Source organism: Podarcis melisellensis (assembly GCF_964234715.1).
Source record: "Podarcis melisellensis genome assembly, chromosome: 6".
Classification (NCBI taxonomy): domain Eukaryota; kingdom Metazoa; phylum Chordata; class Lepidosauria; order Squamata; family Lacertidae; genus Podarcis; species Podarcis melisellensis.
Window position 1 is genome coordinate 79879625 of NC_138538.1, and position 25222 is coordinate 79904846.

At 41.2% G+C, this 25222-nt stretch overlaps 1 long non-coding RNA gene across 1 annotated transcript in view; it reads left to right on the forward strand.

Annotated features, from left to right (window-relative positions):
* The window catches only part of LOC309371907, a 100636-nt gene that overhangs the window by 22027 nt on the left and 53387 nt on the right, over positions 1 to 25222 (forward strand). The window contains exon 2 of the long non-coding RNA XR_014169340.1: positions 23637 to 23795. This is a non-coding gene — a long non-coding RNA (uncharacterized lncRNA). The remainder of the gene's footprint in view (positions 1 to 23636; positions 23796 to 25222) is intronic.

Here is a 25222-nt window from a genome sequence, read left to right on the forward strand (position 1 = left end):
GAAGACTGCAGCAGGGAGAACATTTCCATTCCTAGTTTTGAAATGCCTACAAGTTTACTACTCAATGTATATTCCAATTTAAGGCTTATATGACAATTACAAAGCATTTTTACAAATCAGAGTAATAACAACTATATTTTCCCTTTCTAAATCTTCTCCGACACTGGCAGCTCTTTGAAGGGTGTGCAGAAGACTAAAAGTAATTTTATAACAGCAGGCTTTACTTCTAAGTAAACATACACAGAAGTAGAAGGCTGCAGTCCTGTACAAATCTTACTTGGGAGTAAGCTCCACTGAACATAGTGATACGACTACTAAGTTACCATACACACAATTCCACCGTGCATTTCTTTCAGCTGTCCTGAGCTTTGGAAATTTACAAATAATAATACTGAAAGACGTTTCTTCTCCTTGTGCCCAATACATAATCCAAAGCACATTTTAAACTTGACGTGGCAATTTGAAAAAACACACACTTCTGCACGTTATTTAGGCCAGTTGTGAAGATACTTGAATGATGGTTTTTAGTAACAGAAATGCAGGGCCTTTAGTGCAGACCAAGACGTCATCTACACACACACACACAAGAGAGAGAGAGTGGAACCTCGGGTTGTGGACATAATCCGTGACGGAGGCACGTCTGCAACCCACAGCAGTCTCATCCTGAAGCGCCGCGTCTGTGCAGGTGCCAGCACAATTTGGCACTTCTGTGCATGCATGAGCGGCGAAACCCAGAAGTAACCCATTCCAGTACTTCCAGGTTTCCCGCGGTCCGCAACCCGAAAAGACATAACCTGAAATGTCCGTAACATGAGGTATGACTGTATACATATGTCTTTTTTATTAAATTTTGCTTCTTACATCTTATCAGGCATGCAAGCTGTCTGCCCTCTGCACCCGATCCACCCTGGGAATGGCTTTCCCATCCTCATGCTCTTGCCTTATGTCAGGGGATGCAAGGCCAGACCACAACACCCAGAAGTGGGGGGGGGGGGGGATTGCACCATCAGCCCTGCTGGGGCAGGACAGGGGTTTACTTAGGCATGCTAAAGATCCTCCCCTGGGGGATCTGGGCCAAACCACATTCCCCGAGACCACTGAACCTAATATTTCAGTGATGGATCATGGTTTTGTATCATCTCTTTTCTTTTCAGTGTATCTCTCAGAGTGGCCTTTATAGAGACTACAGGGTTTGTTTTATTATTTGACTAACACATCCGCAGACTACAATTTCTAGCCGAAAAATGCTTTCTGGCGAACAACATAAAATATAAGGAAACTTGCTGAAATGATATTCCCTTCCCAGTGTTAACATGCTCTAATATTTAGAGATCACCTTCTGTTTTTCCTGACTCTGTAATACAGTAATTAATAAATGCAAATCAGCCGCTCATTAAGACTATCCATGTAATTATGAAGTCTGACACTTATTCCTTGTCCACGGAGACTACTCATTGTCTTGGGGAACCTAACCCTTCCTCAGAACATTTGTTTTTGCCATTGTCAGTAAATGTGAGCTCAACAGATCAGGTTTTTGTGGCAATTTGTAGCCATATTTTAAAAGAAGAGAGGTTAAAAAAATGAAAACATATGAACTTTCAATAAATCCATCTAATTTATTCCCATAACTTTTTCTTCCTCTCTCGAAGCCACTGCCCATCAAAAAAAATGTTGTTGTGATTCTTCTATTTTGTTGTCCGCCACAAGAAAATCCATTGTTCTCCCTTTGTTTCTGCTTCCTCAAAATATGTGTGGTAAAACAATCACTTAGCCTCCAGTTTGATTTATGTTTTATGTGCCCATGCAATTAGATCATAATGACCAGAGAGGGACATTGAACTCAGAAGGATGCACTTATTGCAATTTTGGATGATGTGTTTATGATTTATGTGCATGTTGGAACTAGAAGCAGCAATTACATGGGCTAAACCAAATGAAGATAAGTGACGGTGGAATATGTTCTGCACATATTCGTTACTCAAATTGGATAGCACTAAGATATTTTAACATTTCTTTAGAAGTAAGCAAGTGAGACAATGAAAGCAATTTTCTCTCTCTCCCCCTGTGCATTTTTTTTAATGAGCACAACATCTGGATAAGACTGAATGAAATGTATGAATAGCACATCTGTTTCCAGGAAGTTTAATACAAAATGTAGAAGAAGTAGACACTGAATTCTTTAGTGCCATGGTAATATCATTCAATCTTCACCATTAAGATTTCTCAGTGTGTTTTGGAGAACAGTTTTTTATGCCTCGAAAATCAGCTTACTGAATGCAGTAGTAGATTTGAACTTCTGTTTATGATGATGAAAATAATAATGCATTTCAACCTTTATAAAAATTGGCATGGTATTTTCTTGTATTTGTAGCATGCATTGCAAAGATTAAAGAGTCACTTCCAAACTATGAAGCTATACCCCCCTTCAAAATGGAGCCTGCTTTTTTTAAAAAAAAGGGGGGGGGGCTACTGATTAGAAGCCAAAAAGTTGAAAGGGCCTGGGTCATTTTTAATGTTTTTTTAACCCATAATTCAATTTTCTTCCATCTCCAGAATTAAATCTGCATTTTAAAAATTCCTCCCAAAATGTGTATTTAATTACGGTTTGTATTTTAAAACACATCATATGTGTAATTTCTCAAAAAAAAAAAAAAACCTATTGAAAATTGGCATTTTGATATAACTGTATTGCAGCATACAGAGATCTCCAAGTCCCGATCTTCACATGAATCCAACAAATGTGGTTCAGGTAATTTCATGTAGAAATCCAGAAAGACTGAATTGCTGAAGCATTCAAAAAGTGAGGGAGCACCCTGACTCCCCACTAGCAGGTTCAAATTTGGCATCATTCCTTCCAGCTGATCACCTTTGGTTGTGCAGGCACCTTAAATCTAAATAGGATATTCTTCAAATTCATAGACTTAAATGACCCTTTCAGAAACTGAAAGAATATACTTCTTCCCACCTTTGACTTCTCATCATAACAATGTCATTGTAAATATTATTAGAGATCTTATTAACTGTTATAGGTAAAGGTAAAGGGACCCCTGACCATTAGGTCCAGTTGTGGCCGACTCTGGGGTTGCGCGTTCATCTCGCTTTATTGGCCGAGGGAGCCGGTGTACAGCTTCCGGGTCATGTGGCCAGCATGACTAAGCTGCTTCTGGTGAACCAGAGCAGCACACGGAAACGTCGTTTACCTTCCCACCAGAGCGGTTCCTATTTATCTACTTGTACTTTGATGTGCTTTCGAGCTGCTAAGTTGGCAGGAGCAGGGACTGAGCAACGGAAGCTCACCCCGTCACGGGGATTCGAACCGCCGACCTTCTGATCGGCAAGTCCTAGGCTCTGTGGTTTAACCCACAGCGCCACCTGTGTCCCTTATTAACTGTTATAAGTCCGCACAATTCATATCACATTTCTGCCTGCTTATAGAAAAGCACTTGAAAAGCACTGATGTGCAGTTCCCCTTTGTGATGGCCCAAGTGATGTCCAAGTGACCTTCTTGGTTCATGTCTGTGTTCTCCACCCAAAGAAAGACAAAAACATTGGAGCAGCCTTTGCCAAACTGGTGCCCTCAAGATGCCTAGGACTAGAACTCCCTTCAGCTCCAGTGAGCATGGCTATGTCACATACTACCATGTTGGCAAAGACTGTTTTGGAGGATCTTTCTGTTGGCAAGATCAAATGGAAGCTCAGAGACACAGCAACTGAAGCTAAGAGGCAGTGTGGTCTATTGCATGGAAAGGGTGGCTTCAGTTGGTGGGCCAAGATGCATGTTATGTTAATTATGTGATTACATTTAAGACATATATTTGAGCCTTTATTTGTTTTAATTATTGGGGAGAAGTTTGATATGGATGATGACACATGAGGAGCGGTGTTAACCTTTCCCCCATGCTGTGATGCTGACAAAAGTAATTTTTTCTCAGAGCAGCTATTTGCTGTGTGAGAGAAGGTGCTATTGGTGGCAACTGAGAATTCTAGGTAAGGTCACTATTTCTCAGCTTCAGCCTATCTGTTAGCAAAGTGAGTTATGGTGATCTACCACACAGTGTTATGTCTGATTCTCACATTTCTTTTCATACCATGGTATGAATGAGGATGTTCAAGGAATTTGTTCAGCTTACGCAGAAGCAAATTGGCCTAGTTCACACTTGCTGAACTAATACATGGATTAGGATGTACTTACCTTTTGGGTTATGCAGTTTTCTAAATTTTATGATGCAGTTCCCAGCTCAAAATGCATAAAACAATGCTAAGATGTCCACACCCAATCCTACATTTGTGTACATGTTATTTTGGACTCTGTTGCAGGATCACATGTTGCAGGTCAGAGAATAACTCACAAAGTAGCATAGACAAGTTTAAGTATCCTATTCTGCAGCAATTGGAATTTTAATCTGTTCCTCAACAAAGATGGCTATATATATATATATATATATATATATATATATATATATATATGCTTTCGTAGATTTTCACGGGTACAGGAATGCAGGTTTTGGTGTCCTCGGGTGTCTTCCCGTGTAAAAGTTGGGGTGTCTAGGCGACGTTTCGACGAGGTCTCACTCGTCATCTTCAGGCTGGTGCTTTCGGCTTCTTGTTACTGGAACAGAGCTCTGTTCCAGTAACAAGAAGCCGAAAGCACCAGCCTGAAGATGACGAGTGAGACCTCGTCGAAACGTCGCCTAGACACCCCAACTTTTACACGGGAAGACACCCGAGGACACCAAAACCTGCATATATATATATATATATATATATATATATATATATATATAGCCAAATGTCAATTGTAAAATCTGGAAAATTGAAATCATATATAAACATAAATTATCAGATGTCTAGACACAAATGGCTAATATAAAATATGAAAATTTAGCAAATATCCAGTGTATATTGGTGATCAAATTCTCTTTGAAGATAATTTTTAGAAGCAAATTGATTTCCAGCTTTGGAGATAAATAATAGCCTGAGATTTCCCAGCATCAAAGCATTCTTGGAAGTTTTACTGTCAGGGGGTATTTTACATAACACAGTATTTGGCTGCTCTGTTTATTAACGCATAAATGCCTTTGTGCTCACTGTCCTGGACAAGTGTGCAAGATGCTCAGTTTATGAATGACTCATTTTCAAGCTGTAAAAACACATCTAAGAAATCTATTAACAATAAAGGCCATTTTAATGTGTTCCTTTATTGCTGCATAAATGTCACCATCCATTAAACCAATTTAACACAAACACAATTTGCTTGGTTTAATTACTCAATCTTTGAGGATAATAATTGAAATTTCATGGAGAGGGGCATACAGTTTCTGTTTACTATGCTACCTTTATGTACATTTTACACCTTGTGCCACAATATAACTTTACTAGCAGGGAGTGCTAGGGGCTGCCTAGTGTGTGTGTGTGTATATATATATATATATATATATATATATAAAACAACAAAATGTTTTTTAAATAAAAATTGTAATTTGCGAGTTTGGGCCCATCTCACCAAAAACTGGGAGAAGTCATGTCAAATTCACATTTGGGCTTGTCATCATGATCAAAAATGGTTCCTGACACCCAAATATCAACCAAGACTCCCACCCCAGGAACACTTACACCACATTTGACAATGATATCTCAAGAGGCGTCCGAATGTGTAGAGAACAAATGGACAGAAAGACAATTCTTTCTTTCTCTCTCTCTCTCTCTCTCTCTCTCTCTCTCTCTCACGTTAATTATCAATTACCCTGAGCTCTTTTAACAAAGACTAAAAACTGCTAGATTTCAACAGAATTTTTCAGTGAAAGTATTTTTTTGCTTTTCTTCTGTTATCATAGCCAACGTTCTAGTCTATTTATTTCAACAAAATGGCCTTCAACGGGTGGTTGCAGGGGGTGGGCTAGAATCACAGAATCATAGAAATGTATAGTTGGAAGGGGCCCCAAGGATACTCTAGTCCAGTGTTTTTCAACCACTGTTCCGCGGCACACTAGTGTGCCGCGAGATGTTGCCTGGTGTGCCGTGGGAAAAATTGAAAAATTCGAAAGATTTAAAAATAAAGTATTTTATAATTTTTCATATTTCTGTTTACTTACTATTTCATAATAAAGTAATTATAAAATACCGTATTTTTCGCTCTATAAGACACACCAGACCACAAGACGCACCTAGTTTTTGGAGGAGGAAAACAATAAAAAAAATATTCTGAATCTCAGAAGCCAGAACAGCAAGAGGGATCGCTGCGCAGTAAAAGCAGCAATCCCTCTTGCTGTTCTGGCTTCTGGGATAGCTGCACAGCCTGCATTCGCTCCATAAGACGCACACACATTTCCTCTTATTTTTTAGGAGGGAAAAAGTGAGTCTTATAGAGCAAAAAATATGGTACTTTATTTGTGTTTATTTGATTCCTATTCAAGAAAATTACTTTATATATAGTCAATATAGGCACAGAGTTAATTTTTTTAACATTTTCTAATGGTGGTGTGCCTCGTGATTTTTTTCATGAAACAAGTGTGCCTATGCCCAAAAAAGTTGAAAAACACTGCTCTAGTCCAACGCCCTGCAATGCAGGAATAAGCAGCTGCCCCATATGGAAATCAAACCTGCAACCTTGGTGTTATCAGCATCACAATCTAACCAACTATCAAGCTATCCAGGCTTCTTTCTCAGGAGACAATGGAGGAGTGCACCTTTGGGGGATGAAGTCAAACTGTTGGGATGTTACAGCACCTGCTGAAGCTGTAGAGACTGTTAGAGGAGAGAGATATTTTCTTGCAAGTACAGTAAAGAACACTTGAATGGTAGTAACACTTGAGTAGACAAGCTCAACAACTTTGGTCACTGCCCCCTGTGTATCTGAAGAAGTGTGCATGCACACGAAAGCTCATACCAAGAACTAACTTAGTTGGTCTTTAAGGTGCTACTGGAAGAAAATTTTTTTTGTTTTCACTATGGCAGACCAACACGGCTACCTATCTGTAACCCTCCCCAAAAGATTGACAACTCTTGGCAATGACAACGAGTAGATCACTGCCTGTTTTTTTTAATACAGGGAGTAGATTGCAGTCGCTTGGAAGTTGGACGTCCCTGAAGTAGAGCTTATTGGACACAACATAGCTTAGGACTTCTTGTGGGAAGGCCTCACTGTTAAATGACTGAGACCGGTACAGTGGTACCTCAGGTTACAAATGCTTCAGGATACAGACGCTTCAGGTTAAAGACTCCGCTAACCCAGAAATAGTACCTCGGGTTAAGAACTATGCTTCAGGATGAGAACAGAAATTCCGCAGCGGTGGTACAGCGGCAGTGGGAGGCCCCATTAGCTAAAGTGGTGCTTCAGGTTAAGAACAGTTTCAGGTTAAGAATGGACCTCCAGAACGAATTAAGTTCTTAACCCGAGGAACCAGTGTATTGCAATAAGAAGATAATAAAAGAGCCCTTAGATGCTGAGAGAGCAGAACGAGCTGAGGGAAGGACAGCAAGACAGCATAGCCTGGAGGCGCAGCCTAGATTCCCTACTGCAAGATAGGCAAGGAGTAAAGCACGCCATCGTGTACTTTACTGGGAAGTTATCAGTGTGGGGAAATAAGTACTTTCAGTGGCACAAATGGAATGCCATGCTATGATTTGGGCCTTGGATGAGTTAAAACCTTATATATGGAGACACTTTTCCAAATAGTACTGGGCTGAAATGTTCAGACCAGATTTGGGGTGGTGGTATTTGTGTGTCCGCAGGAGGGGTGAAAAGCGAAACCACAAGAAATTTGTTACTTAGCGTTCCATCCTTGAAACTGGTTTCAAAGCCATTCTCTTTTCCTAAGGAGATCGGAGAAGTGCAGTTCTGTGAAATGGATCACATAAATTTGGTAAATAATCCAGCACCCTCACTTTTAGTTAACAAGGTAAAGGTAAAGGGACCCCTGACCATTAGGTCCAGTCGCAGACAACTCTGGGGTTGTGGCTTTACTGGCCGAGGGAGCTTCTGGGTCATGTGGCCAGTATGACTAAGCCGCTTCTGGTGAACCAGAGCAGTGCATGGAAACACCATTTACCTTCCCGCCGGAGCGGTACCTATTTATCTACTTGCACTTTGACGTCCTTTCGAACTGCTAGGTTGGCAGGAGCAGGGACCGAGCAACGGGAAATCACCCCATTGTGGGGATTTGAACCGTCAGCCTTCTGATCAGCAAACCCTAGGCTCTGTGGTTAGACCACAGGGCCACCCGCGTCTTGTTAGTTATCAAGACCTGGAGCCAATTCTACCTCCTTCAGTTATGCGATGTTTGTTGTTGTTGGCATCTGTCCAAGGGAGAAGTCAAACTGAGGTGACCTGCCTGGGGCACAAGCTTAGGCATTGTGTATGGAGGTTTTGGGCTGCCCAGACAACAAGATCCTTGTCTCAGTCTTGCAAATGTGGTTCAAAGGAAAGCAGGGCAATAAGTGTGGCACCAACTGCAGGTGTTGCTGGAAGGAGGTGCAGAAAGCACTAGCCAACCATCGTAGGGACTCCACTCTAGATTTACTCTTTAGCCCTTTCTTCTCCTGAAGATATCCTACAAGGCAGCGGAGCTTTAGGATCAGAGTTTTCCTTCTCCTAGATGGGCTACCTTCCCAGGTTGAGGAGCCCCATCTGCCCCTCACTTCCCTCCACAGCAAGTGCAGAAACTGCCTTCTCAATCGTTGGACCCACTACTGGTCTTGTCCACTCAGTCCACCTGAGCACGACTGTATACTCTTTATAAAAGAATTGACTACTTTTACAAGAATGTATAAGGAAGACACTGCAATGATGCTGACAAAACTTCTGGTCCTCCTTCATTGACCTCTATTCATAGATCCCAGATGGGTCAATAAACGCTCACCAAGTCTTTAAAGATAGAGGTTAGCAGTTATTAAATTACTTGCAGGCAAGGGCAATGCATTTCCTCATTAGACCCTCTCTGCTCACCCATCCTTTATTCTTCTTTGTGACTGAGAGGTTTATGGATACGTGATTTAGATTCACAGTCTCCCACATTATACCCAGCATCCAGTATGTCACTGGGGGTGAGGGACTCAGGAGGTTGTTTACATCTGACCCTAAAAGTAGATTTAATACCCCACTCCGGCACAACCTTATAATGCATCTTGTGCATATATATTATTAACACATTCATACATACAAGGAAAAATCTTCCTTGTAGTCTTGAGCTTGTTTATCAGTGTTTCTGTTTCTTTTACATCGGTATGAGGAATTGCTGTTGTTTTACTTGTGGTAAACATAATATTTATTTATTATTTTTATAGAGTATCTATGTATATAAAATATATATTTTATAATTTAGGGTAAGTTTACATTTTATAGTAATGGAAACCATCTTTCATGTACCCTCCAATATTTCTCCAATGAAAATAGGGATGTCCTATTCTATTATTATTATTATTATTATTATTATTATTATACTCTGCCCATCTGACTGGGCTGCCCCAGCCACTCTGGGCAGCTTCCAACGTATATCAAAACACAATAAAACATTAAATCTTAAAAAAAACCTTTCCTATACAGGGCTTCCTTCAGATGTCTTCTAAAGGTTGAACAGTTACTTATCTCCTTGGCTTGAGGTTTACATAACTCCATATCCTCCAGAATTTCTCCAGTGAAAATAGGGATGTCCAAAGGAAAAGGGGGACATTCCTGGATCAAATCAGAAACTAGGATGGCTTCTTTAAATCCAAGACTGTCCTTGGAAAATAGGGGCACTTGGAGGGTCTGACATCATTCCATATGACAGTTTTTATGACCTGTTGTTGCAGCACCTCCCAACATGCAGCAGGTGATCTTTGTCACACCATCACCACCAATCCTGGGAAAGAGAAGCATGAGTGCTTTTTGTGTGTGGTGGTAATCAATGGTACAGAGTACTGTCACCTCTTACCCTGGCAGCCATAGTATGCTTGAACCCACATCACTTCTATCAAGGTATGAGTGCTAGCACCTGATTTTTATCTGGGTGTGGTGCAAGTCATGCAGTGTGCAGGAATGCTTTTCTACAAGAGAACAGTTTGCTGGTGGAGTCATTTAAAGGGGGCATGCATCCCTGTAGTGGCTGTCCTATGCAAACAAGACATTTGCCTTCGTGGCTGTGGAAATAAGCTACAGAACATGTGGGCAGCAGGTCAAGCTACACTGGAGCAGAGCAGAATTTCCAGTGTGGCTGCTGAATGAGGTTTCGTTCCTCTGCGTAGTTCCTTGCCCGCCCTGCTAAGAAAACCAGGAGGAGCTATATAATCCAGAACAAATTCTGCAGCAACCCTAACTATAGGAAAACAGCATGATTTTCAAGCAGTTTAAGTTAAGCTAGTGCAAAGCACACCAGATCCAGACCCTGTTCCAGAGCAATCCTGTTGCTGGCTGAACCAGCCCAAACCAGGCAGAAAGAAGACTAGAATTTTAAAATAGTGTTTGACTTGCACCACTTTTGTTGGCAGTGCAAGTTCTGCCAGGTTGCCAGGTTACATGAGTGAGCTGAATGGAGCTAGAACACAGCGTAAGTCCTCCCCTGCTCAGTCAGGCCCCCTTTGGGGGACTTAACACTAGCCTTACAGCATATCTCTAGCTGAACAGGGAAGTTACACTAGCATAATCCTGATTGAACCAGAGATCTACCAGATCCTAACTTTCTCATGCTGGTAGATCTTGAGTTTGAATTATCCCCTTGGTTTTCAGATAGCTATGGTCAGCAGCTAGGTTTTTTGGAGAGCCTCCTTGGGGAGGGGTGATTGACCTTCCTTTCCCGAGCTGTTAGGAAAGCTTGTTGCCCAGCAGTGGGTCTGTGTGCCTTGAGTTTTCCTCCTCCTCCTCCTGTGTATTTGTGGAGGCGAAGGAGGAGCGCAGCCAGGAAAGACATGCTGCGCCATTCCAGCAACCTTGACACATACGTGTGGTAACCATAGCGGGGAGGTGGCGGGGACACCTCACTGTCAGGCGCAAAAGAAAAGAATAGAAAAGACCCTACCTCATCTGAGTCCAGCTTCCATTTGTGGCTGAGCAGTGATTTAAGCCTCATGCAGCTGCAGAACAAATGTAGTAAAATTTATTTACATTGGCCCTTGGCCATAACAAAAGCGGAGTTAAAAAAGAAAGAAAAGAAACCACCCCTTTGCATTCCTGAAATCACAGCCCTTGAAGCATTTGCATAAAGCAAAACCAATAGAAGAATGCAAGTACAGTTTGGTGATGAGAAATAAAAATTTCTCATCAACAACAGTTAGTGGTGGTAGTAGTTGTAGTTTAAAAAGTATGCACTAATCACTAAGCCTTTTGATCTCTAGGAGTACTTGATTTGATTTTACTGGCATCAAAGACTAAGCACACCAATCCTTTTTGTTTAAATCTATCTTCTTCCCACATACCCCACTCCCCAAGACATTAGAACTGTATGAGGGGGGAAGGGAGGCCCATGGCTTGCATTCCCATCATTTGGCTCCACGACTCCTTCCCCCACCGCCACTCGCATGAATTCAAGGTGTAATTTCTGCAGAGGTGAGCCTGCTTTCCTCTAGTAGGCTCCCCGTGGTTGCTGAGAGTTCTAAATTGTGTAAGGAGTACAGCATGCTCTCCCAGCGTGGACGCTTTCTCCATAGCTCTGCCCCACCCCACCAGCTGTGACTGGTCACAGGTAGCTGAAAATTCATCCGCTTGGTGACAGTTGGTTCAGGTTGCTTCCCTCTAGGTTATGTCAACAGAAATGAGACTTCCACAAAGAGGCTGTGTACATGCCATACATTTAAAGCACATCCCCAACCACCCTGGGAACTGTTGTTCGTTAAGGGTGCTAGGAACTATAGCATGTAGTTCCAGGGATTCTTTGGGGAGGGGATGGATGTGCTTAAAATTTATGGGGTTGCATGCAGCTAAAGTAACATTCCTGAAGAGAGACGAGAGAAACTCTGGCTTCCCTTGCATATGAGAGAATGTTACGTGTAGTATTTGTCTGTCTATTTATAGAATGTCTGAGTTGCATTTTTAAGATTAGGCAATCACTCATAGTGACATACTTTTTTTAAAAAGAGGGTTAAATTAGAACATTAAAACCACAATACAAAGCAGAAAGCTATGCAGATAATTTCAAGAAGGAGCCAGTGGATGCCAGATAGAATAAACATGTTTTTTTCTGGCACTGAAGTAGGAGAGCCAATCAAACTTCCATTGGCAGTGAGTTCCAAAGGGTAGCTGCCATAATAGTAAAATCAAAGACCTCCTATTATAAGAAATGGTGGAAAAAGTAAGCAGGGCCTTATTAAATGCTTTCAAACTAAGCACTCTCTATGAGCAAGCTCTACGTTTATTTGGGTCTATCCTGTATTTGGAGCTGTGAAATGCAAGCAATAGAACTGATCCAGCAATAGTGAAGTCCTAGGCAGGGGTGGTGCATCCCATTTCGCTTCTTGAGGAAAATCAGAAAGTGCCACCCTGCTCTGCCATCCCCCTCTGAAGCATCCTTTGCTGGTGGTATAAAGTGGCGGTGGTCAGTTTTGGCAAGATTTCACAAGATTTTCATGGGTGGGTGGGGCACTCATGGGGGCAACAGTTTGGGGGCTTCTGCCACCCAAATGGCTGCTTCACCCCACTTCATGGGCAAGCCAGCGGCACCTCAATGCCCAACAAATTTATTTTGGTGTGAGCTTTGGGACCCCTCCTGAGGTGTTGTTTATTGAGCATTCATCCTGATTTGCTTGTGGAAAGCTTACACAGAAGTTAGATTGTATTTGCTCTTTGTTGTGCATTTTTTATGATTTGTTAGTGGGGTGGTTATATGATGATGAGTTTTGAAGGCAACAGAGCTCTCAAGTTCACTTTTAACTGCACAAAGTTCTGGCGTGTACTTGGACTGCACAATCAAAGTAGTGATCGTGCAGAGGCATGCTGTGTCAACAACATTCTGCTTTATCAAACTCATGTTGTGTGGTGTTGTGTACAAGAGCACGTGCTGCAATCCATTTGTTCGGCTCTACATTACTATAGAACTCATTGTTTCTTTGGCAGCAAGAGCCTAGCATCGTTATCCTCCTTGAATTCTTAATAAATACATGTAATCATTTCACAGTGCTCCAACTTCCAATTCAACAGTGTTCTTGAAGTCTTTAATGTTGCATCCATCAGTTATTCCATTGCCTTGCATGGCACAAGTTGGGAGGGTTTAAAGAGGTGCTCAGCCTGCGCATGGGCTGCTGCCAGAAAGCTCTTATTGGCAACGACAATCCATGCAAAGGGAGAGAAGTTCAAACTTGCTGTTGGAAATCCTTGTTTGTGTTGGTGCTCCACACTTGGGGAGTGATACTGAAGTCGACTTCTACCACCTCTTTCATTTCTTACAAGCTCATGTCGTTCTGGAGCATGGTATGGAATGAAAAGGGGTTTAACACCAGCTACCTGGTGCTGCTTGAAATGTAGCCACTTCAGCCGGCTAATCTCACAATGGTCCACTAGGGGCCCATCATTTTGTTTCAGGACCCCCGCAGGTGCAGAGTCTCTAAATGTTGCATTTGATCAGACAACAAAATGGGAGAAAGTGGATCAACTATTGCTCTCCCAAACGCAAATCATGAGCACCCACCCACAAGGGTTTTTCAGTGTCAGCCAAAGGCAGATGGCCACATTAAATGGACTGGAGACGTTACATGGTTGATTGAAGTGGAGCAAATTGCTTAACAAGATTTCATTTCTCATAAGTTATTAGCGAAACATTCAAAAAGCAACTAGGACAAAACCCTCCCCCCATTGCCAGTATTTTGCAGCAAAAACTTTAACTTAGCACTTTTTGTTATTTGCTTAAATTAGGGTAGATTATATTAGCACCTCCCCCTGCACAGGCATACAAGTTCATGCTATACTCAGGTATATATATTTTCAAATCAGTCAAGTTCATTCCAGCCTGCCTTACAGAGAGGTTCTTACTTAGCATTCATCTCAATACCCATGTACAGTGTAGCTGTTAATCTCCCATGTACAAAAGAGTTTGGGGGGGGGGAGGTTGAGTAGGAATGTACTGTAGGTATATTTTTACCTGTCTTCTCAGAGTTAACTCTTATCTGTTTCTTGTATAGAGAGGTGGGAGAGCAGACATATAATTTAGCAACTATATATTAAATGTCCAAGCCTGTAAAGATCTATGCATTTACAACTTTGTACACTTGAGAATCAACAGAAAAACCTCATCCCTGCTGTTCTGTTTTTCAAGGTCACTGCCAAAACAACATGCCGTGTGTGGCACACAGTGTAATTTGTATAGGAGGCATGGGAGCAGATGGAGCCATAATTCAGTAAGCCAAGCCCTATGCAACCAACTAATATCAAACTATATTTTTTTCCGTGGCTTGCCTTCATACATTTGACTTTCAACTTCCATAAATACCAGCCTTTCTGCAAGCAGGAAAGAAAATAGTTAGGGCCCCAGTTCTGAACTCACTTATCGCAAGCCAAGGGAACTCTACTGAGGGAACTCTTCAGCAATGAAATAAACATTGTTCCTCCATATTTATCTTTGTGTCATTTAGATCAGAAGAGTGCACTTGGAGCTCATTTTCCTTCTGCCACCCCCCACCCTCCCTCCACCAAGGTAAAATGCAGACACCACAATTTCTGAGCAGGCAGTGGAAGGAAACCGTTGTGAATCACCTGCCTGGTCACTTGTACTTAAAATTAATTCAAACAAAAACTAGTGTGTGGGGTAAAATGGTTTCTGGTCTGTACCACTAAAGACTGCAGACGGGTGAAATTATTGAATGCTCTTTTATCCTCCAAATAATAAAAAGACTTCTTTAGAGATAATTAAAATCATATCAGTTAGAAGGGTTCTACTCTATCCTTCATCTTTGCATGCAAGTTTTATGGTGCAGGATTTGTTTGTTTTTTAAAAATGTGGGAGCTTTCAAACTTCATTCATTCATTTAATGAATGCACCACATTTCATATGAGGATCACATATGGTTTAAAAATGCAAAAATGCATAACATAATATCAAATGAAGCAATACTCCCACGCACCTCGTTTAAAGGGCCATAGGCTGTTTAATTAGCCAGCAGCCTGAGTGAATAGAATGTTTTTACCCGCCACTAGGATATGCAATGAAGGCACCAGGCAAGTTTCCCCAAGAAGAGCGTTTGAGGAACCCACAAACATGCAGCACCACCTATTGCCTGCTTTGCGGTAATTCAGTACAAGAACAGATTTAACGCAGAGTCTGATACTTGTGACTTGGTATTAAGGCACCAGAGTGATGAGGGTCACTAGACAGACTCTGAAGGTTGATTGAAAAGCAACCATATGCTAGGACTGGGTGAATCAGTCTATAGAATCATAGAATTGCAGAGTTGGAAGGGATCAGGAGGGTCATCTAGTCCAGCCCCCTGCAATGCAGGAATCTTTTGCCCAACCTGGGGCTCGAACCCATGACCCTGACATTGAGTCTCACGCTCTACCGACTGAGCTATCCCAGGTCCGTGCAACATTTCACATGTATTCATTCATGTGTCCATTCATTCCTGTTTCCACATTAAAAATCAAAATCATATTTAAGTAACTATTTTATGTGCATTCTATTCTAAACTAACTTTGTGCTAAAATATTAATTTTAATGCATTTTGGGTACATCTAAACTGTCCAATTGCATTCCAAGCTGCACATTAGTTCTGGTGGTATGGATCAGGTCTGCTCACAGAGATAATTCCTCAAGCACTGCTATGCACTGTGTCGTTGGGTGCCCAGTCATCTGTATACATCTGTCGGATTTAAAAGGTCAGAACACAAACAAGAGTTGTGCAAGTGGCCCTCTCCATAGGTTTTTGTAGTTTGATTTTAATAACTATATGTGTGTGTGTGTGTGTGTGTTCCTGTTGTTCCTTATCTTCCAACATATACATTTTTTGTTCCAGGAAATGTCAGGAATGCCTTCTGGTTGCTTTTAAATAAACATGAAAGACTCCCTTGCAAGACACAGTATTTTAAATAATTACAAAGGAGGAAGTGTGCTTGGATTATAACAGTTTAAGAGTTTTGAAAGGTCAAGAATCTCATGCTGTAATTAACATGCATTATCTTTATCATTGAACCCAAAGTCTTCTGCTATCGCCTACCTCCATTAGGCTTGGGCAGAATTTTAATATGTCTACAGCATAATCTGCTCCTATACACTTAACACTAAGCTGCGCTGCTCAACTGGGATCTAACATTCCTCGACACATGTTACTGTTGTCATTTCATTTGTCACTAAAACCTTGTTTACTTGCTTCCTGTTATTAATTATTGGGAACAGGATCCTTTCAGGCTAGAGAAGTAGCTCTTTTAACTCCTGTCTAGACTTTTCAAGGGAAATATTGATGAGCCCTTTCATGTTTCTGCTAAACCAGAGATAGAGATAACAATGTGTTTTAGTGCAAACAATGTAAAGCCTCATTATTTCTTGCCCAAAAAATATATCACCGCAACTCCTACCCTCCTTATTAGTCACTGGAGCAATAATTTCTTACATAGTTGGATACTTCCTCAGTTTGTCAGACTGATTAATTAACGGCTCACACACAGCAGGAGCTCAGAACTGAACAACCTACAGAAATTGTAAAAGATCAGCATTACTAGTTCATAAAATATTGGAATGGATCCCCATGTAGAAAGGAAGGAACAGTGTTCTGAGCATTCTTTGCTTTCATGTGACCATTCTAAAGTCACCCATGCTTTCCTAAAGATTTCTGGATGGTAGGTGAAGATAATTTGAATAAAAAGAAATAGGCAGCTTTGCTCTAATGCCCCGAAGAGCCATCCTTTCTGCGGAGAAGATACGGGAATCTAAGATTCCGAACAATATTTGTAAAAAAAGGTTACAGCAACTTTGTCTACTGCAGTCTGCAGATATAGCCTGCATTTGTCTGAATTCAAAGAACTGTGTGAATACTTATCCCATAGCTTGCAGTTCGTTTAGTGGATTTTCTCCTAAATCCAGCCCACTCCCCTCCCCACTTTGACTATTACTGTCTGGCAGTTCTTTTTAAAAGCTTTTGACTCTCTCCAGCTATGAGAGTTCCCCTTTTCTAAGCCCCTCTAATAGTGCTGAGTGGACAAAAAATTACAGATGCGGGGAAAGCTGACAAATGACTGCACGGTCCCTCCTCCTCCCTGCCTTTCCAGTGCCTCGACAGTCAAAGCTTCTGCCAAAACATGCCTGAAAGCTAGCGAAGGAGACAAAGGCACAAAGATCCCATTTGCTCGAGGAAAATAGACTTCATGTGTAAAACACCAGCAAGAAGAATACAGAGCTGGCAAGATGTCCAAGGCTTCAGAGGCAAAATGCAGGGGAAAGCATTCTTAGGAAGATGAGAATTGTATATACTAAGCTCAACAAAATAGCTGCAAAGAGGGACACTTTACAGGCATGATAGCTTCCATGAAGAAAGACTGAATAGAAAATTCTCAGTTTTATAGAGCACACTCTAACCTTTTACTTCAGGCTGTTCATGATCTTCGCCAAATAAATATTTTTCAAGCACTGCAACAAGGAAACTCAATATATTAATTATGCAGATGAAATAATTTTGCATATATTTCCAGAACTCAAAGGATTCCTTTACAAAGCAGAGGTGGAGGCAGCAATCCTGTACACACAATCTGAGGTAAATCTCATTGATCTCGGTGAGATTTACTTCTAAGTAGACATGCTTAAGATTGCACTGTTAGGCTCTTAGAATTCGTGGTGGTTTCTGCAGTTAAGATGGCAAAGCTGGAAATGAAGATCACAGAGAACAGAGATGAGGCAATGGGGACTGGGGGGAAAAAGAGAATGAAGATGTCAATGTCATAAAACACTTCCTGTATGATACTACAGATTTTCCGTAATGGAATATCAAAAGATGAAGACTGGTACTTGTTATACAAATAAGGCAAATCTGAGGATGGCCATAAATTTCATAAATACCTGGCCAAAAATCCCTAGAGGTTAACCACATCTCCTTCCTTCCCAGTCCCCCTAGCCATAGCCCTTGCCCATAGAAAACCAGTTCTTCCTTTGCACCACTATTTCTACTTAGATGCCCACCGATTTTAGCTTAGTGAAGTTGCTGTTGTTTTTGGCATATAGTTCCCAGACTATATGCTTCGTGAGACAGTAATCCAGGTGTTTTTCTACTCAGATGTTGTTGCTGCTCCAATCAGGATGGCCAGTTGTTAAGGCAGGGGGAGTTGCAGTCCTACAAAATTTGGGCAGCCACAAGTTTTCCATAGCTGGTTACAGGAGTCCTCTATTTAAAGGATTTTGTCAGTGAGACTGACCTGCAAGTTCTTTTTAAAAGCTTTTGACCTACTGACTGTTACCGTAATCTACTTACTGCCACCAAGACGTGTATCACAACTAGTTGAAAGAAAGATGGCTGACCCTCCATTTTCAAAACGGCACATCAGATTTTGAAATATTGCTATTTTATCAAATTTAACTAATTATTTCACTGTGGAAATGACTTTATTTACAATGTTTTGCAAGAACTAGTTTCTAACGTATAAATATTTTTCTCCCTTTTGTTAATTTTCTCATTTTCCTTTCCGTAATATAAATCTGTATCTGTTTTTCTTATATTAACTTCAACAGTGAAATCCAGGTAATTCTGCTTGAACAAAACATAAGAATTCCAAGTTTCAATTAAGGCCCACAAAATTTCTTGGGACTGGGGCGTTCATAAATCTCAAAATATCTGTATTTATTGTATGTCTTCCTCATCATGAGTCAAAGCAACTGTTGTTTTTTATTGTAAGATTACATTTGCCGGGTTGCTTCATGTCAGAAATTTAAACTCACCTTTCATGACAAGAGTTTTTAATTGCTCAGTTTTGAAGACTGTTGTTGGCACCCATCTGTCTTGAGAGACAATGGAAGAGTGCATCATCAGGGGTAAACTCAAAACTGTTACAGTTATAGCACTTGCTGGGGCTGTAGAGACCAAAACGGGAGAGACATGTTTTATTGCAGCTGGGGCAGATGAAGGAGTCTGCACCATGGCGTTTCTTCTTTCTCTGCTCCTCCCAGTAGACATTTCTCCTCTGGTCATTGCTGTGGATACACGACCTGGCTGTCTGTCTGCAGGCACTGCGGTCGTATGCAAAGGATTCCTACATAGAAGGGTTAATGCTTTCAGCCTTCATGTCACATTTACAGACATCTTTTTAACACAGAGTTGGTCTGCCAACAAGCCTGGTGCCTGAGGCCAGCTCCCTGTAAAGGACGTCCTGCGGGATCCTGCCTTTCTCCCCACCCCCATGTACATGACCAAGCAAGTGTAGACATCGCTGAGACAGAAGTGCGAACATGCTGGGAATCTGGGCTTGGAAGAACACATCTTTGTTTCAGCCTCTGTCCTGTCATGTGATGCCCAAAATCTTCCTTACACAGTGTAAATGGAAGGCATTGCGGCCTTGATGACTGTAACCATTATATATATAAATATGTATGGAATATGGAAATTCAGAAAGAAGCGGGAGTGCTACCCAGAAAAAGTTCCACTGGGCTTCCATGCTATGTTACCGTGCTGCAGATTAAGGCCGTGGTTCAAAACACACAGGGAAGTGTTCCATTGAAACCAATGTGATTTTAGAACTGTAGGTTTTGTATACAAGTCATATCACAAACTCAGATTTTGTTGCAGAGTAAGAAAATCACACGCACACACATAAACACTGGTTTATAGGCAGTGTTCACATAAATGTATGTATGTATGTATGTATGTATGTATAATCTTGTAAGCTAATTAAGGTCATGCATTAACATTGTGAAGCCCAAATTCATATCTTGGATCATATCTTGATCCAATGGAATAGACTTGGTAAAAATAGCGTATTGAATAACGTTTGATATGAACAGTTACTTTTTAAAAAGTCAATGGTGTAAGTGTGTTGAGCATACTACTAGCTTTGGTTTTGAAAGGAGGCCCTTTTGTTAAGTATTTGCAAATTTGATTGACATCTGGAGTGAAGTTCTTTGAATCTCTATATAGATTATGACATGGAATATTTTGCTCCTGATGTTCTAATGTCAAGTAATATTTATTTTAGTGCAATCCTATAAGTGTCCACTCTGAAGTAAACCCCAGTGCATATGTTCTTATCCATACTGAGGCATTTTAATTGCAGACTTAAAGGGTGGGATCAGTAGGAAAACTTCTATTTAATTTTTTTCAACGTGTGGCTCCAGTACAGCTAAAATTAACCATGAGAACAATCCGTTGAAACAGCGTTATAACATTCACAGTTTTTAGTTGGACTTCTGAACATCTTAAGCATAAAAGTGAAAATATAATGTGAAAATATAATGTGTAAAATGTTGCAGGTTGGTTATATTCACAGTTTTAGGTTGTGTTACTGAGTAGCTTAAATAAACACACATTTCAAAATGTAATGTATAAAATGTTGCAGGGGTTTCATACGTCCTCATCTCTCCAGGTCACACATCCTTCTGCTTTCCTGTCACTCAGATGGAGATTTGGAAATGTTGGCATAATGCTCACCTATACAACTTGCAACCCATCAAAACACGCAAAGCTCACAACCCGTGTACAGTACAGGCGGGAGTTACAAACTAGGCTTTATATCAGGGATAAGGAACATCCAGCCCTATGGTCAATCTTGGCTTTCCAGGGGTGGTTGAAGTTGAGGTCATTTCCCCCCAAACCACAGCTACCTGTTTGCTGGGTGATGTCAGCTGATGGCCAGGGGGACACAGAATACTCAATCCTGCTAGATGCTGCTTTGCCAGTGTGTTCCTGCAGGCACCTGTTTTTTCTATGAGAGCATACCAGTGGATTTCATAATGGGCCAATCTCTTTGGCAGAGGGATTGACCGCAGCTGCACATCATGCTGACCTATGTTTAAGCAAGAAATACCCAAGCAGGAAAGAGCTCCAGTGACTCCCAGGCTCACACAATTTTCACTCCCTTCTCTTCTTCCCATGTGGCTGGGTGGAGCTTGGAAGCTTTTTCTCCCAGCAACAATGAGCTGACTTTAAGGGGAAATGAATGCAAAAGCTTACAAAGTCCTCCTACTGGCCACAATGCTGAGAGAGGTGTTCAATTCCAAAGCTAACTGCAGCTCCCTAGGTAGGCTCGAACCACCAACCTTCTGGTTAACAGCCAGACACACTGACCCATTACAAGAGTAAACAACCAAACCCTGATATGTGTACACACTGGGTTTACGTATCATGGTAAATCATGGCTTAACATACTTCCAAGAAGCAACAGCAATGCTTAGAAGAAAAGAAAAAAAAACACTTCAAAGAAAGGGGAGTAGGTTACAATAGTAAGTAAGTAGATATAGTATTCCTGACAAACCAAGTTTTATTAATTTTTTTTAAAAAAAACAACAACCTGTTTTTGCAATTATTAAAATAAAAGAGAGACGTAAAATAATACGGTGAAATATGACTGTGGCGTGACAGATTATTTGCATCACAATTTGCATCACAATGCATTCAATGTTCAATCTGCTATTGTGCTATAGCATACAACTAGGAAAATAGTCATCATTGTGACATCTGATGCAAGGGAAAGGAGAAAAAGCAGGTTTCTGTGCTACAAGTTCCTCTGGAGGTGTAGGCAGTATCACTCCACTCCCATTGCACCCCATGTGGAGGCTAGGTTTTGTCTTTTTTTTTTTACTACAGGCTCCCTAAATGCTTGCCGTATTTTTTCCCCATAGGAAGGAGTGGGAATTATTCACAGATATGAGATAAAGAAAAAGTACATTTGAGGAAACCATTGTAATGAGGTGGGCAAAGCTTGTTCTTTGTTAGAGTGGCCATGGAGCCCTCTCTACAGAGAACAGTCTTTTATATTACTGGGCTGACCTCACTGTGTTACTGCTAGTATACAAAGTCTTTAACAACTTTGGTCAGCTTACCCCAAATGTGCCAACTAGTCTGCTTCAGTTGGTGGAACTGGCACTTTTACACGTGTCACATAGTACCTGCAATGCATCTGTAAGAACTCGATCATTTGGTGTGATGCTCACCAACACTTTGGAGCTCCCTACCTATTGATATCAGGCAGACTGTCTTACTACATTTTTATGCTGAGGTGCATCACTTTGTAGTTTTGTGTGGCTGGATAAGATGTATCTTTTTGGGCAAGCACTTGGAGGAGACGAGACTTGTTTAGATAAATGAATTCATTGCTGCTGTTGGTTTTTAGTAAAGTGCTCCTTTAGTGAGTTGTGTTTTGTATCTTAAGGGCTGTGTTATTTATGGAGTTTATAGATTCTTTTTATCTAATTTGACTTTGTTGTAAATCGCCCTGTGGTTTGTTCATACAACAGAATATAAATCATCCAAACTAAATAAATACATAGGAAAGAGACAGATACAGAGGTTGCATGTTCAAGCAAGCACTCCAGTGTGAGAGCCAGTGTGGTGTAGTGGTTAAGAGTGGCAGTCTCGTAATCTGGGTAACTGGGTTCGCGTCTCCGCTCCTCCACATGCAGCTGCTGGGTGACCTTGGGCCAGTCACACTTCTTTGAAGTCTCTCAGCCCCACTCACCTCACAGAGTGTTTGTTGTGGGGGAGGAAGGGAAAGGAGAATGTTAGCCGCTTTGAGACTCCTTAAAGGGAGTGAAAGGCGGGATATCAAATCCAAACTCTTCTTCTTCTTCTTCTTCTCCTGTGGTATCCTCCAGATGTTGTGAAATTCAGCTCCTCTCTTTAACACTGGCAGCAGTTGATGGAGGTTACAGCCTGCCACATCTGGAGAGCACCATGTTGGCTATTCTTGTTGTAAGATGTCCCAAGAATTAAGCTGGGGTTGAGCATCCCTACAATGACTTTCTTATCCATCTGCTAGCAGTCTTCCTTGCTATGGTGAGATGGTGATTAATGAATTAATTTCCATGTACATATCTTAAGGTGATGTACAAAATACAGTGCTGCACAAAATATATAACTACCAAATGCCTTGGGAATCAAGCCTGCTCTGTTCTGAATGGCCCCACCAGGAGTTCTCTCAACTTGAGTGTGATAGAATGTTCAGAATTCAGAACGAACAAAATGTGGCTTAGTTGCAGGACCTGCAGGAATGCCTGTAAAAAGTGTTGAAGGTGTTTTTTTTTGGGGGGGGGGGAATGAAGTTTCTTTAAAAGCGACCCCTGAACGGTTAAGTCTGTCACATGCAGAGCATCATCATCCTCTTCATTCTCACCATCCTCATCTTCCTCATCTCCCTCCCCCCCCATCTCACACACAAACACACTGTATCAAACTACCGGTACATTTACACAAACCTACCTTGTTTACCACACTATTCCGTTTGCCCCCACTGTCAATATATTTAAATGCAATCTGAAGACTTTTTTGTTTGCACTTTTGTTTGGTTCTTAATTATTTTGTGCTGGGGGTGTAGTCCCTTAGTTAACTATACTGCTGCTCTGCTGTATTTTATTATAGTGGAGTAATTTATATTTATGCCTTACTGTATATGGCTGTTTTGACAATAAATTATGTGAAGCCACCCTGTGCTCCAAAATAAAGGGTAGAGCATAAAAATAACAAATAACTATTTCATGATGTTCCTTTATCCATGCTGCTTTTGTTAATACACAGAGAGATGTGTATTAATTACATTTTCCTTCTTTTCCCAGATGAATTGGAAGAGGCAGACGAGTGACAAAGTTGGCTCAAGGCAGTTGGTCCAGCATCTTCTGTGTCTGCTCACAAGGAGCCGATGAGGCATGTTATCAGTCCATCAAGATGCAATGCAATGGCCTCTTCTGCCATTACATTCTTAGAAAAAGGCACAAGTAAGTTGTTTCTGTGAACTGTATCCAAACGCACGAGTGGTGAGGAATATTCATCACTAGAGACACCATGCTTGATTTTTTAATGCTGAATTTGATATTGCAATTTCAGGATTTTGTTTTTACAATGGCATTTCCAGTCCTTGGTGCTGCAGAGATCGTTTGGGCATACAAGAGCAGCTGTTTGTTTTTAAACACCCTCAATAGAACTTAGAATAAAAGCCACCAAAACAAAATTTAAAAGCCTCACAATAAAAAGCAATAAATGTCGCATTAGTAAAAGAGATTGAAAACAAACAGGTTAACCATGTCCTTCAATGTGTTTGCAGTTTCTAGTTACACATATTTCATCTAACCTCTCTTCAGCCATCTCAAAACCATGAGCACTACATCACTGTGCAGCCGAAGGTAGCCTGGTACAAGAACTATGTATCTTTGGTACATTGCTTATTCTAGCCATCCTTCTCCAACCTGTTGCTCTTCAGATGTTTTGAGATACAGGTCCTATTAGCCCACAGCCGGCATGGTCAGCAATCAGGGATGGTGATAGTTGTAGCCTTGAGAAGGCTGCTTTGTGCCATTTTATATTCCCAGCAGGTTGTGCTTTGTGTGATTGAAAGTCTCTGAGGCGACCTACTTTTTCTGCATATATACAAAGCATATTTAGGAAGCTTCCTCTGCATCCCATCCTACTCCATCAAAAGGGAGGAAGGGATCTACTCGTTTCAAAAAGCCTCACTGAGTGGTCAGACAGGCAGTCTGGAACTCGAGAATTATAGGTGAAAGGAATGAAATGAAGGCCTGAAAGCTATAATTTACCTTTTTGTGGTGTCATCAGAAGCAGCTGTTAGAGGCAGGCAAATTAAAGATTTAGGCTTCCTCGGACAGTTAGCTCAGGAATGGAAAACTACTGAGAAGAACAAACAATCTGTGCCTATCTAAAAAAACTTCAGGGTCTTTTGACCTGCCTGGTTTGTTTTATTCTCATCTCATCTGTTCCTCTGGCTACACTGCTCCCCATGTATGGCTGCAGATTGCAACCCTATACTATTCCCTCTCCCCCCCCCCACTCCAACCAAGTACTACTGAGATAACTAGTATGAAGCACTGAGAAGCAGAGACTTGGCCCCCAATGCTGTCACCATCTTAAAGTTCACTGAGCTACTTTTCAATGGCATGTGACAGGCTGCTTACTTGCAAGGTGCCCATGCAAAACCCTTAGCATTTCTAGGTAACACGATGGGGTGTCTCTGTGGTGGTTAACAAACATCTACCTTCCCTTTTTTGGGGAGGGGGGAACCACTGAGGTTACTTGAAGGAAAAACATTTTTTTCCATACAAATTGTAACTGCCTCATAAACTGGAAATTATATAAAGCCGAAATCCCAAGTCTGCGTACTTTAAAGTAAACTCCATCAAGATCAACAGGA